The 13286-nt window shown below is 48.9% G+C and overlaps 1 non-coding gene and 3 pseudogenes across 1 annotated transcript; all 4 read left to right on the plus strand.

Moving 5' to 3' along the window:
* The first annotated feature begins 2253 nt into the window (after positions 1-2253).
* Positions 2254-2408, plus strand: LOC131734992 (U2 spliceosomal RNA; annotated as a pseudogene).
* A 600-nt stretch (positions 2409-3008) lies between these two features.
* On the plus strand, positions 3009-3199 carry LOC131734997 (U2 spliceosomal RNA). The gene has a single exon (XR_009327224.1). It is a non-coding gene; the product is annotated as a U2 spliceosomal RNA (small nuclear RNA).
* A 7014-nt stretch (positions 3200-10213) lies between these two features.
* Positions 10214-10367, plus strand: LOC131734994 (U2 spliceosomal RNA; annotated as a pseudogene).
* A 598-nt stretch (positions 10368-10965) lies between these two features.
* On the plus strand, positions 10966-11110 carry LOC131734991 (U2 spliceosomal RNA; annotated as a pseudogene).
* The last annotated feature ends 2176 nt before the right edge of the window (positions 11111-13286 follow it).

The following is a 13286-nucleotide window of genomic DNA, read 5'->3' on the forward strand; positions in this document are numbered from 1 at the left end:
ATATGTACAAAGTGATGGACCAGATGAAATTCGCTCCTGGACTTAGGGAGTGGGTTAAAACCATCTATACAAACATTAGTACCCGAGTCTTGGTGAACAGGCACCTGACTGGTAAAATATCTATCCAGTCAGGGGTCAGACAGGGTTGCCCACTATCCCCACTGCTATATGTCGTGTGCATTGAACCCCTCCTGCAGGCAATTCGTAGGGATACCAATATAACTGGTTTCCAGCTGCCTGGATCCAACGGGGTCCAGGTCAAAACAACAGCATATATGGACGATGTGTCACTCATTTGCACCAACACATCGTCGGTACCTCGGATTAGTAATATCCTTGAGAAGTACTGCACGGCGACCGGGGCAGTGATTAATAAGTCCAAGAGCGAAGTCTACGTGTCTAAAAATTGGCAGGTAGATAGGGAACTGTCGGACATGTACCCTGTCAAAAAGGACAAAATCAAGATTCTGGGCCTCATTTTCGAGAACAATAGCTCGGGGGCCCAGAGCTGGACGGCGGCCATTAACCAGGTCCGTAAAAAGATTGGCGGATGGAGCACAAGATCCTTAACAATGACGGGTAGAGTATTAATAACCAAGTCTATACTGTTCCCCATCCTCTCTTATGTAGGAAAAATCTTTCCCCCAGACAGGACCACCAAAAAAGTGGTGGACCGCATTATCCACCGCTTTATCTGGGGCAGCAAGATGGAGAGGGTAAAGCGAGCCACCCTGAGTAAAGCCGACAAGAAGGGAGGTAAGGGGGTCCCGGACGTTGTGCAGCTCACCCGAGTGCAGGGGCTCACGCAAACTATCAAGAACATCCAGGCCCTGGACAGGAAGGTATGTTACATGAATCGTTTCTATTTTGCCACCTGTCTCAGGGCCTTGGGCCTCTGCACTATTGATAACACCGTGCCGTACTCCTGGGACCCCCCATTGTATTATAGAACCTTAAGGGACACTATATATAAATTGGGCTTAGATAAAGCAAAATTGGCCTCCTGGGAATACAAGGCTGTAACTAAATATCTTGCCGGTTCCCAGGAAATTGAAAAAGTAGCTACTTTCTCCCTCACCCAAAGCCAAAAAATCTGGGAGAATGTGTCTCACAGCTGCCTCAGTAATGTCCAGAAGGATATAGCATGGAACACCGTCCACAGTGCACTCCCCACTCGAGCGTTCATGTTCAGGAGGGGACTAGCCCAAGTAGAAACATGCCCCTATGCAAAGTGCCGCAAGAGAGAAACACCAGCCCATATCTTCTGGGAGTGTGATGTGGCTGGCAGTGTCTGGCTCTCTGTCTCTGTCTTCCTAAACAGGTTTGCTGACACGGCCAAGATGACCGCTGAGACTGTGCTCTATGGGCCTGCGGGAGGAATCGATACCAGCACAGCTAAGTGCGTTTGGCGTGTCATCAATGTTGTCAAGTAGATCCTGTGGGAAGGCCGTAACGTCTGTGTCTATCACAAGCAGGAGCTAGACACTATCACCACGACCAGAAGGGCACAAACTCTTATCAAGGACTTTGTAATTCTGGACATCCGGACCCTCGGGAAGGACAAGGCCTGCGCGGAGTGGAGGATCGCCGGACTTCAGGACGTGAAGATGGAATAAGGGAAAAAACTGGAACCGCTAGCTCCTAGGAGCGGGACTACGGGGCACCGCTAAGCCTTTTATTTATTTTGTCATGCCAGCATTCCACCCTTTTTAGCTGGCATGACCGTTTTTGAACGGTGCCCTGGTTTTATGTAGTCTTTTTGTTTCAGTTTTATGGATTTTGATTTGATTTATTTTGAATGTTTTATTTGATTTTGTTTTGTTTTGTTTTATGTATCTAAAAGATTTTTAATGTTAACTATTAAAAGTTACATTTTAAGTGTTTTAAAATTTTAGAATTTTAACTCACTGTTTCACACACTGTCCCTTTTCCCCTGTCCCTGTTTTAGTAATATAGTTTTATGTTCACTTTTGAACCTTTTTAGAGAGCACTCCCCGGCCCTCACAAGCACTGGTTTTTTATAGATGGTTCTTTTTTTTCCAGTCACTTTTAAAACAGCACAGGTTTTTTTCATGTTTGATTTTAATCTGTGTCTGTTTTAACCATGTACAAAGCACAATTGTCTTGGTGTTTTTAAATGTGTTTTAAATGCTTTTAAAACAAAATGTATGTCTGTATGCATGAATGTCATCTTTAAAAGAAATGTAAAATGAATGAAAAAAAACGAATGGGTGTAAATGTAAAAAATGTAAAATCTCAATAAAAGAGTATTAATATCTGATACGTCCCCTATCAGGGGACCATATATTAAATTGATTTTTGGAATCGGGAGATGGAACAGGGGCTTGCTCCGTCCACTCCACGCATCGGCCCGGTATTGCAGTACCTCCGGGAACGGTGCACACCTTTCTCTAACGTTGGTCAAAGTCAGATCTGGATCTCTCCTGTGAGCATTTTGTCTACCCCTGCTGGAGGGAGAGTGCCAGTGTTGATGCAAGTTTTCCCGCCGTTTTACTTCTTTCTTTCTCTCTTTCTTTCTTTCTTTCTTTCTCTCTTTCTTTCTCTCTTTCTCTCTTTCTTTCTCTCTTTCTTTCTTGCTGTCTTTCTTTCTTTTATTCACATGTGGTGATGATGTAGACAGCAGCAGGTTGTTTCCTGGGAGCATGCAGCTAACCAGACAAGTGTGGTGGAACATGTCCCTATGCCAGGACCTTCTTAGCAAGCCAGCCAGCCAGCGAGGCACAGTTGTAGTTACCCAAGGCACCTTGCACAGCATAGCAGCTTGGCATGACTATTTGTAAGACGCACTCCGCCAGTTTATGTTTTGTTTTTGGTGTTATGTGTGTGTTTTTGCTTTGTTTTGTTTTCTCCTGCTTAAATTGCACATTTCCCCTCTGGAAGCAGCAGCCCGTTTTTTGGGGGTCTGCTTGTGCTTGGAATTTTGCACCCACCTTTGAATCCCCCTGTGCCGTCCGGGCTGGGGGGCCCCGGGCAAGGGCCAAGTCGCCATCGCTTCTCGGCCTTTTGGCTAAGATCAAGTGTAGTATCTGTTCTTATCAGTTTAATATCTGATACGTCCCCTATCAGGGGACCATATATTAAATTGATTTTTGGAATCGGGAGATGGAACAGGGGCTTGCTCCGTCCACTCCACGCATCGGCCTGGTATTGCAGTACCTCTGGGAACGGTGCACACCTTTCTCTAACGTTGGTCAAAGTCAGATCTGGATCTCTCCTGTGAGCATTTTGTCTACCCCTGCTGGAGGGAGAGTGCCAGTGTTGATGCAAGTTTTCCCAACGTTTTACTTCTTTTTTTTTTTCTTTCTCTCTTTCTTTCTTTCTCTTTCTTTCTCTCTTTCTTTCTTGCTGTCTTTCTTTCTTTTATTCACATGTGGTGATGATGTAGACAGCAGCAGTTTGTTTCCTGGGAGCATGCAGCTAACCAGACAAGTGTGGTGGAACATGTCCCTATGCCAGGTCCTTCTTAGCCAGCCATATACTCTGGCTTCTCTTCAGTTCGAATAAATCTTTCTAAGACTAAGGCTTAGAGGGTAGTGGCATTGCCCGCTCCCTCCGAGGGTCTGTGAGAGGTTTGTTCGGGTGAGGAGGAACAGAATTTTTTTTATTTTTGACTGGCTTTCTTCAGCTCGGCAACTTTTTGGAAGACTAATGCTCAGTCTGGTTTTGGCTTGCCCAATCCAGGCCGAGGGTCTTTCAAGATTTTGTTGACTGTTGAGAGCAGTTTTTTCTTTTTCAGGCGGTTCCCGTTTTTTTCTTTTTCAGGCGGTTCCGGCTTTTCCAGACGTTCCTGGAGTTAGAGAGAAGGAGGACCTACCATCCAGACGACCTTTGAGGACCCTTTGATGACCTAGACGACCTCATCCCCAGCCCTTGATTGTAATCGAGATCCAGACCGAGAGAGCAGCAGGCGCCCAGCAGAGGGCACCATCTGGGAGGAGCAGAGGGCGGCCCCGGACCCCGAGGAGGCATCACAGCCACGATTCTTCCTACGTGGTCTCGGTGCCAAGCAGCACCCCCTACTCCGCCAGGGAAGGACACCGTTCACCTGGGGAGGGGGTCCCTCTTGCGAGGCGACCATCTCCTCAGGGACTAAAGTAATAGTTCCTTCAACTGCCCAGATTTGCTGCTTACGTTGTCTCTTTTCCGTAGAGAGAGACAACCCGGACGTCCAGAGGCTTCTCCCACCCCAATCGGAGGAGCCAGCTGAAGGATGGCGTTCCGGCCAACCCAGGAAACCAGGAGGCACAATGCGGTGCGCTTCACAAGAAACAAGCAAGATGAAACGGAACCAGGACTGACGAGACTGGAGTTCAGCCGGACCATTCTTCAGAGGGGTATGGGTTTTTCCCCTTCTGACTTGAATTGTTTGGTGAAATTGCCAGGGCTTAAGGAAGTGTTTGAGGTCAGTTTTAGGAACCCCCAAAAGTTACAAGAAATGTGGTCCTTTTGGGGGAGAATAAATATCTCGCTCCATACAAAGAATTTTGTGTGGATGCACTGACAGACAGAGAAATGAAAGTTGTTACTGTCCAATTTTTCAATGAGGCTGTTAGCGACTATGATATTACAACATGGCTTAACCGCTATGGGAGGGTGTCATCAGAAGGGAGGAAAATTACAGATGAAGATGGGGTTTGGACAGGAGCCAGAAAGTGGCTGGTACGCCTTAATGTTGATCCATCGGGCATTGGAGGCGTCCGCCACATTCCAAACTCCATAGTGTTAGGGCCCAACAGAGGGCTGGTATTCTATAATGGGATGCCAAAACTCTGCAGGAAATGTGGGGAATTAGGGACACCTGGCGGCCGCATGTACTGTAGTCAAGTGCAGGAACTGCGGCGCCCCCCACGAGACCAGCCACTGCAGAGAAGAGAGGCAGTGCAATTTGTGTGGAAAGAAGGGGCACCTGTTTAAGGACTGCCCCTCTTCCTATGCCAACATGGCCAGAGCCAGCAAGGCAAATACGAACAAGCCTAGGCCTGAGCAGGAAGAGGGAACAAATAACAAAGATCAGTCCACATCACCACCAACAGTATCCAAAACCCAGACTCCAGCACCACCATCATCACCAGCACCCCCCCTCACCCCCCCCGCCCCCGAGACATGTCCCGTTTTACGAGGACCCCTTCCCCCAGCCCAGAGAGAGAGTACAACAGCTACTCCACTAGCTCCTCCAGTAGCTCCTCTGATACAGAACACGAGGCAGGGAGGGAGCCCGGACCCAGCAGCGCCCCCCCCCTGAGTAGGGCCCTCTCAGCGCCAGCACTCCCCCTCGCTCTCGTTATGACGCCATAAGGATTGAGTCCGTGGGGGAGGAAAGCGAAAGCGACAGTGAAAGTGAGAGTGAAAAGGAGGGGAAGGGAATGAAGAACCAGCAGAGGGTGGGGAAAAGAAAGGGTAGAGACGATGGGGGGAAAAGAAAGAAGATCAAGATCAAAGACAGCAAGTTGCAGGTGGCCCCCATAGATCCAAAACCAGATAATGTCCACACAAAGTCCCCAGTCTTGCCCTCGCAGGCAGAGACGGAGGCGAGTGGGACGGCTACACTGCCGTCTAGTGGGCAGGTAGCAGCCAGCCAGGGCATCCCCAGCCAGCCTTCCCAGTCGTTGGCACAAACCCTAGCACACCTCGCAGAAGAGGTGTTCACTAATGCACCGAGGGAGAGGTCGGGGTCAACACCTTCCCTGACCAGCAGTACCTCGGTAGCAATGACCCTCTTCAAGCGAAGGGCCTCCCTTCAAAGCATCCTTGACCCCCTCCCTTGTAATGGGCAAAACCAGGGGCCCCCTAGAGGTCCTCCTAGATACAGCACTGGAGGACATGGGAATACCCCCTGGACGCGGTAAGCCAGAAGTCTGCTAACAGCTCCAATTCAGCAGACGGTAACAGCCAAAGAATGCTGTCTGTCATAACCCCCCCCAGGACAAAGCTGACCCACACGTTCCGAGGGGCCCTGAGCAAGTTCCACCAGACTTACCTTGTGGGGAGTTGAATAGCCCAAACAACTCCACGTACTGTGCATATAAAGATGGTGCCTTCTTGGACGAGGCAGCAGTGAGTACCTTCTCAGGGGTGATGGGAGTTGCAAATAAGCCCAAGCCCCCTCGAAGCAAGCGTAGAGCTAAGAGTAGGAAGAGTGTCCCGACCTCCCAATCATAGTCGCTATGGGGTGGACGCAGCGACTCCTTTTCTTGTTAGCTACCCTGATGGCCCTGATATGTGTGTCTGTTAATGTCAGGAGCATCAGGGAGACACAAAAAAGATTTGATGTACTAAACTATCTAGCTAACTTGAAAGCAGATCTCATCTTTCTGCAGGAGTGTGGTATTTCGTCGAGCCATGATTATAGGGACCTGAAGGAGAGTTGGACCCTGGGGGACTCCTTCTGGTCGGGCTCCAACATAGCCAGAGCCGACGGAGTAGGTATCCTGTTTAAAAAACCCTTTTATTACCTCCCGCAGCAGCAGGGAGGTAGAACCTGGTAGAATTCTGAGCGTGGATGTGACATACAACAACACTCCCCTCAGACTGGTCAATGTCTACGCACCCACTAACCAAAACGAAAGAGTTCAATTTTTTCCACAGCTGCGTCCACTCCTGCTGGGGAACGTACCCGTCATCGTGTCAGGTGACTTCAATTGTGCTCTGAGGGACGTAGACCGGAGCAGGCCACGCAACGACCGCTCTAGTAGAGTTTTGTCCTCCGTAATATCTGATTTCTCCCTGTGTGATGCAGGTAAGGACCTGGTGCCTCCCTTTACCTGGGTGAGCTCATCTGGGACCTCCTTCTCCCGTATAGATCTCGTCCTGCATACCAGCTCCCTTACGAAGACGGCAGTAGACACCCAGGCCGTCTTCTTCTTCTGACCATAGGCTCCTGCAGGTAACATTGCAGGTCCCTCAGACCTCCCAGATGGGGTCAGGGGTCTGGAAATTAAACACCTCCTTACTCGATGACCCCTCCATAGCTGCAGCCTATAAGAGCAGGCTTGTTGAGTGGACCACTTTGCGTGACCTATTCAACTCCCCTATAGAGTGGTGGGAGATGGTCAAAATGAGAACTAAGGGTTATTTCATAGCAGCAGGCAAGAGGAAAGCAAAAGAAAGGAGAGCCAAATATAAATACTGAATGCTGCCCTCCAGCGTCTGAGCCTGCTTCAGCTTCGGGGTTCCCTGTAAGCGACGAGATAGCCCAGACCAAGCTAGATCTTTCAGTGCTTTGTAGGGAGGAACAACGAAAGGTCATGCACAATGCAAAAGTGCAAAAAATGGAGGAAGACGAAAAGTGTACTCGCTTCTTCTTCCAGAAAACGAGGGAGAAGCGGCACTTGATGTCCTCCATGCTCGACAGCAGGGGGAGGATAGTAGAGGATAGTGAGGGAGTGAAAAAAGTGGTAGAGGGACCTGTATAACATCAAAGCTACAGATGACACCCTGATAGAGTGGTTCCTGAGCCAGTTGGAGCCTGACTCAGTGCGGGACGACGAGGAGGAGGAGAAGGACCCAGAACTCACGCTGGAGGAGCTCACCCAGGCGGTTAAGACCATGAACACCGGTAAGACGCCAGGTCCAGATGGCATCCCGGGTGAGTATTACCATCTTTTTTGGGACACGCTAAAAGTCCATTTAGCGGAGGTCTACAGAGCGGTCTACAGGGAGAAGCGGTTGGGCCCTTCTATGCGGGAGAGTGTAATTACTCTCCTTCATAAGAAAGGGGAAGTTAAAGATCTACGGAATTGGCGCCCAATCAGCCTCCTTTGCGTGGATTACAAGATACTAGCCAAAGCTCTGATGCTCCGGCTACAAGTACACCTCCCTTTGGTCATTGGCCCCGACCAGGCTTGTGGCGTCCCAGGGAGGTCCATCACGGGTATTTTAATGTTAACAAGGGACATTCTGGCTTATTCTAGAGAACGGAACCATCCCCTCTGCCTGTTCAACCTTGACCAGGAGAAGGCGTTCGATAGGGTAAGCCATGAATATATGTACAAAGTGATGGACCAGATGAAATTCGCTCCTGGACTTAGGGAGTGGGTTAAAACCATATATACAAACATTAGTACCCGAGTCTTGGTGAACAGGCACCTGACTGGTAAAATATCTATCCAGTCAGGGGTCAGACAGGGTTGCCCACTATCCCCACTGCTATATGTCGTGTGCATTGAACCCCTCCTGCAGGCAATTCGTAGGGATACCAATATAACTGGTTTCCAGCTGCCTGGATCCAACGGGGTCCAGGTCAAAACAACAGCATATATGGACGATGTGTCACTCATTTGCACCAACACATCGTCGGTACCTCGGATTAGTAATATCCTTGAGAAGTACTGCACGGCGACCGGGGCAGTGATTAATAAGTCCAAGAGCGAAGTCTACGTGTCTAAAAATTGGCAGGTAGATAGGGAACTGTCGGACATGTACCCTGTCAAAAAGGACAAAATCAAGATTCTGGGCCTCATTTTCGAGAACAATAGCTCGGGGGCCCAGAGCTGGACGGCGGCCATTAACCAGGTCCATAAAAAGATTGGCGGATGGAGCACAAGATCCTTAACAATGACGGGTAGAGTATTAATAACCAAGTCTATACTGTTCCCCATCCTCTCTTATGTAGGAAAAATCTTTCCCCCAGACAGGACCACCAAAAAAGTGGTGGACCGCATTATCCACCGCTTTATCTGGGGCAGCAAGATGGAGAGGGTAAAACGAGCCACTCTGAGTAAAGCCGACAAGAAGGGAGGTAAGGGGGTCCCGGACGTTGTGCAGCTCACCCGAGTGCAGGGGCTCACGCAAACTATCAAGAACATCCAGGCCCTGGACAGGAAGGTATGTTACATGAATCGTTTCTATTTTGCCACCTGTCTCAGGGCCTTGGGCCTCTGCACTATTGATAACACCGTGCCGTACTCCTGGGACCCCCCATTGTATTATAGAACCTTAAGGGACACTATATATAAATTGGGCTTAGATAAAGCAAAATTGGCCTCCTGGGAATACAAGGCTGTAACTAAATATCTTGCCGGTTCCCAGGAAATTGAAAAAGTAGCTACTTTCTCCCTCACCCAAAGCCAAAAAATCTGGGAGAATGTGTCTCACAGCTGCCTCAGTAATGTCCAGAAGGATATAGCATGGAACACCGTCCACAGTGCACTCCCCACTCGAGCGTTCATGTTCAGGAGGGGACTAGCCCAAGTAGAAACATGCCCCTATGCAAAGTGCCGCAAGAGAGAAACACCAGCCCATATCTTCTGGGAGTGTGATGTGGCTGGCAGTGTTTGGCTGTCTGTCTCTGTCTTCCTAAACAGGTTTGCTGACACGGCCAAGATGACCGCTGAGACTGTGCTCTATGGGCCTGCGGGAGGAATCACTACCAGCACAGCTAAGTGCGTTTGGCGTGTCATCAATGTTGTCAAGCAGATCCTGTGGGAAGGCCGTAACGTCTGTGTCTATCACAAGCAGGAGCTAGACACTATCACCACGACCAGAAGGGCACAAACTCTTATCAAGGACTTTGTAATTCTGGACATCCGGACCCTCGGGAAGGACAAGGCCTGCGCGAGTGGAGGATCGCCGGACTTCAGGACGTGAAGATGGAATAAAGGAAAAAACTGGAACCGCTAGCTCTAGGAGGCGGGACTACGGGGCACCGCTAAGCCTTTTATTTATTTTGTCATGCCAGCATTCCGCCCTTTTTAACGGTGCCCTGGTTTTATGTAGTCTTTTTGTTTCAGTTTTATGGACCTTTGATTTAATTGAATGTTTTATTTGATTTTGTTTTGTTTTGTTTTATGTATCTTTAAGATTTTTAATGTAAACTATTAAAAGTTACATTTTAAGTGTTTTAAAATTTTAGAATTTTAACTCACTGTTTATACACTGTCCCTTTTCCCCTGTCCCTGTTTTAGATCTAGGTTTATGTTCACTTTTTAGAGAGCACTCCCCGGCCCTCACAAGCACTGGTTTTTTATAGATGGTTCTTTTTTTCCAGTCACTTTTAAAACAGCACAGGTTTTTTTCATGTTGATTTTAATCTGTGTCTGTTTTAAACCATGTACAAAGCACAATTGTCTTGGTGTTTTTAAATGTATTTTAAATGCTTTTAAAACAAATGTATGTCTGTATGCATGAATGTCATCTTTAAAAGAAATGTAAAATGAATGAAAAAACGAATGGGTGTAAATGTAAAAAATGTAAAATCTCAATAAAAGAGTATTAATATCTGATACGTCCCCTATCAGGGGACCATATATTAAATTGAATTTTGGAATCGGGAGATGGAACAGGGCTTGCTCCGTCCACTCCACGCATCGGCCCGGTATTGCAGTACCTACGGGAACGGTGCACACCTTTCTCTAACGTTGGTCAAAGTCAGATCTGGATCTCTCCTGTGAGCATTTTGTCTACCCCTGCTGGAGGGAGAGTGCCAGTGTTGATGCAAGTTTTCCCCGCCGTTTTACTTCTTTTTTTTTCTTTCTCTCTTTCTTTCTTTCTCTCTTTCTTTCTCTCTTTCTCTCTTTCTTTCTCTCTTTCTTTCTTGCTGTCTTTCTTTCTTTTATTCACATGTGGTGATGATGTAGACAGCAGCAGGTTGTTTCCTGGGAGCATGCAGCTAACCAGACAAGTGTGGTGGAACATGTCCCTATGCCAGGACCTTCTTAGCAAGCCAGCCAGCCAGCGAGGCACAGTTGTAGTTACCCAAGGCACCTTGCACAGCATAGCAGCTTGGCATGACTATTTGTAAGACGCACTCCGCCAGTTTATGTTTGTTTTTGGTGTTATGTGTGTGTTTTTGCTTTGTTTTGTTTTCTCCTGCTTAAATTGCACATTTCCCCTCTGGAAGCAGCAGCCCGTTTTTTGGGGGTCTGCTTGTGCTTGGAATTTTGCACCCACCTTTGAATCCCCCTGTGCCGTCCGGGCTGGGGGGCCCCGGGCAAGGGCCAAGTCGCCATCGCTTCTCGGCCTTTTGGCTAAGATCAAGTGTAGTATCTGTTCTTATCAGTTTAATATCTGATACCACACTCTGGCTTCTCTTCAGTTCGAATAAATCTTTCTAAGACTAAGGCTTAGAGGGTAGTGGCATTGCCCGCTCCCTCCGAGGGTCTGTGAGAGGTTTGTTCGGGTGAGGAGGAACAGAATTTTTTTTTATTTTTGACTGGCTTTCTTCAGCTCGGCAACTTTTTGGAAGACTAATGCTCAGTCTGGTTTTGGCTTGCCCAATCCAGGCCGAGGGTCTTTCAAGATTTTGTTGACTGTTGAGAGCAGTTTTTTCTTTTTCAGGCGGTTCCAGTTTTTTTCTTTTTCAGGCTTTTCCAGACGTTCCTGGAGTTAGAGAGAAGGAGGACCTACCATCCAGACGACCTTTGAGGACCCTTTGATGACCTAGACGACCTCATCCCCAGCCCTTGATTGCAATCGAGATCCAGACCGAGAGAGCAGCAGGCGCCCAGCAGAGGGCGCCATCTGGGAGGAGCAGAGGGCGGCCCCGGACCCCGAGGAGGCGTCACAGCCACGATTCTTCCTACGTGGTCTCGGTGCCAAGCAGCGCCCCCTACTCCGCCAGGGAAGGACACCGTTCACCTGGGGAGGGGGTCCTCTTGCGAGGCGACCATCTCCTCAGGGACTAAAGTAATAGTTCCTTCAACTGCCCAGATTTGCTGCTTACGTTGTCTCTTTTTCGTAGAGAGAGACAACCCGGACGTCCAGAGGCTTCTCCCACCCCAATCGGAGGAGCCAGCTGAAGGATGGCGTTCCGGCCAACCCAGGAGACCAGGAGGCACAATGCGGGTGCGCTTCACAAGGACCCAGCAAGAGGAAACGGAACCAGGACTGACGAGACTGGAGTTCAGCCGGACCATTCTTCAGAGGGGTATGGGTTTTTCCCCTTCTGACTTGAATTGTTTGGTGAAATTGCCAGGGCTTAAGGAAGTGTTTGAGGTCAGTTTTAGGAACCCCCAAAAGTTACAAGAAATGTGGTCCTTTTGGGGGGAGAATAAATATCTCGCTCCATACAAAAGAATTTTGTGTGGATGCTCTGACAGACAGAGAAATGAAAGTTGTTACTGTCCAATTTTTCAATGAGGGCTGTTAGCGACTATGATATTACAACATGGCTTAACCGCTATGGGAGGGTGTCATCAGAAGGGAGGAAAATTACAGACGAAGATGGGGTTTGGACAGGAGCCAGAAAGTGGCTGGTACGCCTTAATGTTGATCCATCGGGCATTGGAGGCGTCCGCCACATTCCAAACTCCATAGTGTTAAGGCCCAACAGAGGGCTGGTATTCTATAATGGGATGCCAAAAAAAATATCTGCAGGAAATGTGGGGAATTAGGGACACCTGGCGGCCGCGTGTACTGTAGTCAAGTGCAGGAACTGCGGCGCCCCCCACGAGACCAGCCACTGCAGAGAAGAGAGGCAGTGCAATTTGTGTGGAAAGAAGGGGCACCTGTTTAAGGACTGCCCCTCTTCCTATGCCAACATGGCCAGAGCCAGCAAGGCAAATTCGAACAAGCCTAGGCCTGAGCAGGAAGAGGGAGCAAGTAACAAAGATCAGTCCACATCACCACCAACAGTATCCAAGACCCAGACTCCAGCACCACCATCATCACCAGCACCCCCCTCACCCCCCCGCCCCCGAGACATGTCCCGTTTTACGAGGACCCCTTCCCCCAGCCCAGAGAGAGAGTACAACAGCTACTCCACTAGCTCCTCCAGTAGCTCCTCTGATGCAGAACACGAGGCAGGGAGGGAGCCCGGACCCAGCAGCGGCCCCCCCCTGAGTAGAAGGCCCTCTCAGCGCCAGCACTCCCCCTCGGCTCTCGTTATGACGCCATAAGGATTGAGTCCGTGGGGGAGGAAAGCGAAAGCGACAGTGAAAGTGAGAGTGAGAAGGAGGGGAAGGGAGTGAAGAACCAGCAGAGGGTGGGGAAAAGAAAGGGTAGAGACGAGGGGGGGAAAAGAAAGAAGATCAGGATCAAAGACAGCAAGTTGCAGGTGGCCCCCATAGATCCAAAACCAGCTAATGTCCACACAAAGTCCCCAGTCTTGCCCTCGCAGGCAGAGACGGAGGCGAGTGGGACGGCTACACTGCCGCCTAGTGGGCAGGTAGCAGCCAGCCAGGGCATACCTTTTTAGCTGGCATGACCGTTTTTGAACGGTGCCCCTGGTTTTATGTAGTCTTTTTGTTTCAGTTTTACGGACTTTTATTTGATCTACGTTGAATGTTTTATTTGATTTTGTTTTGTTTTGTTTTATGTATCTTTAAGAT

Source organism: Acipenser ruthenus, unplaced genomic scaffold (genome assembly GCF_902713425.1).
Source record: "Acipenser ruthenus unplaced genomic scaffold, fAciRut3.2 maternal haplotype, whole genome shotgun sequence".
Classification (NCBI taxonomy): Eukaryota; Metazoa; Chordata; class Actinopteri; order Acipenseriformes; family Acipenseridae; genus Acipenser; species Acipenser ruthenus.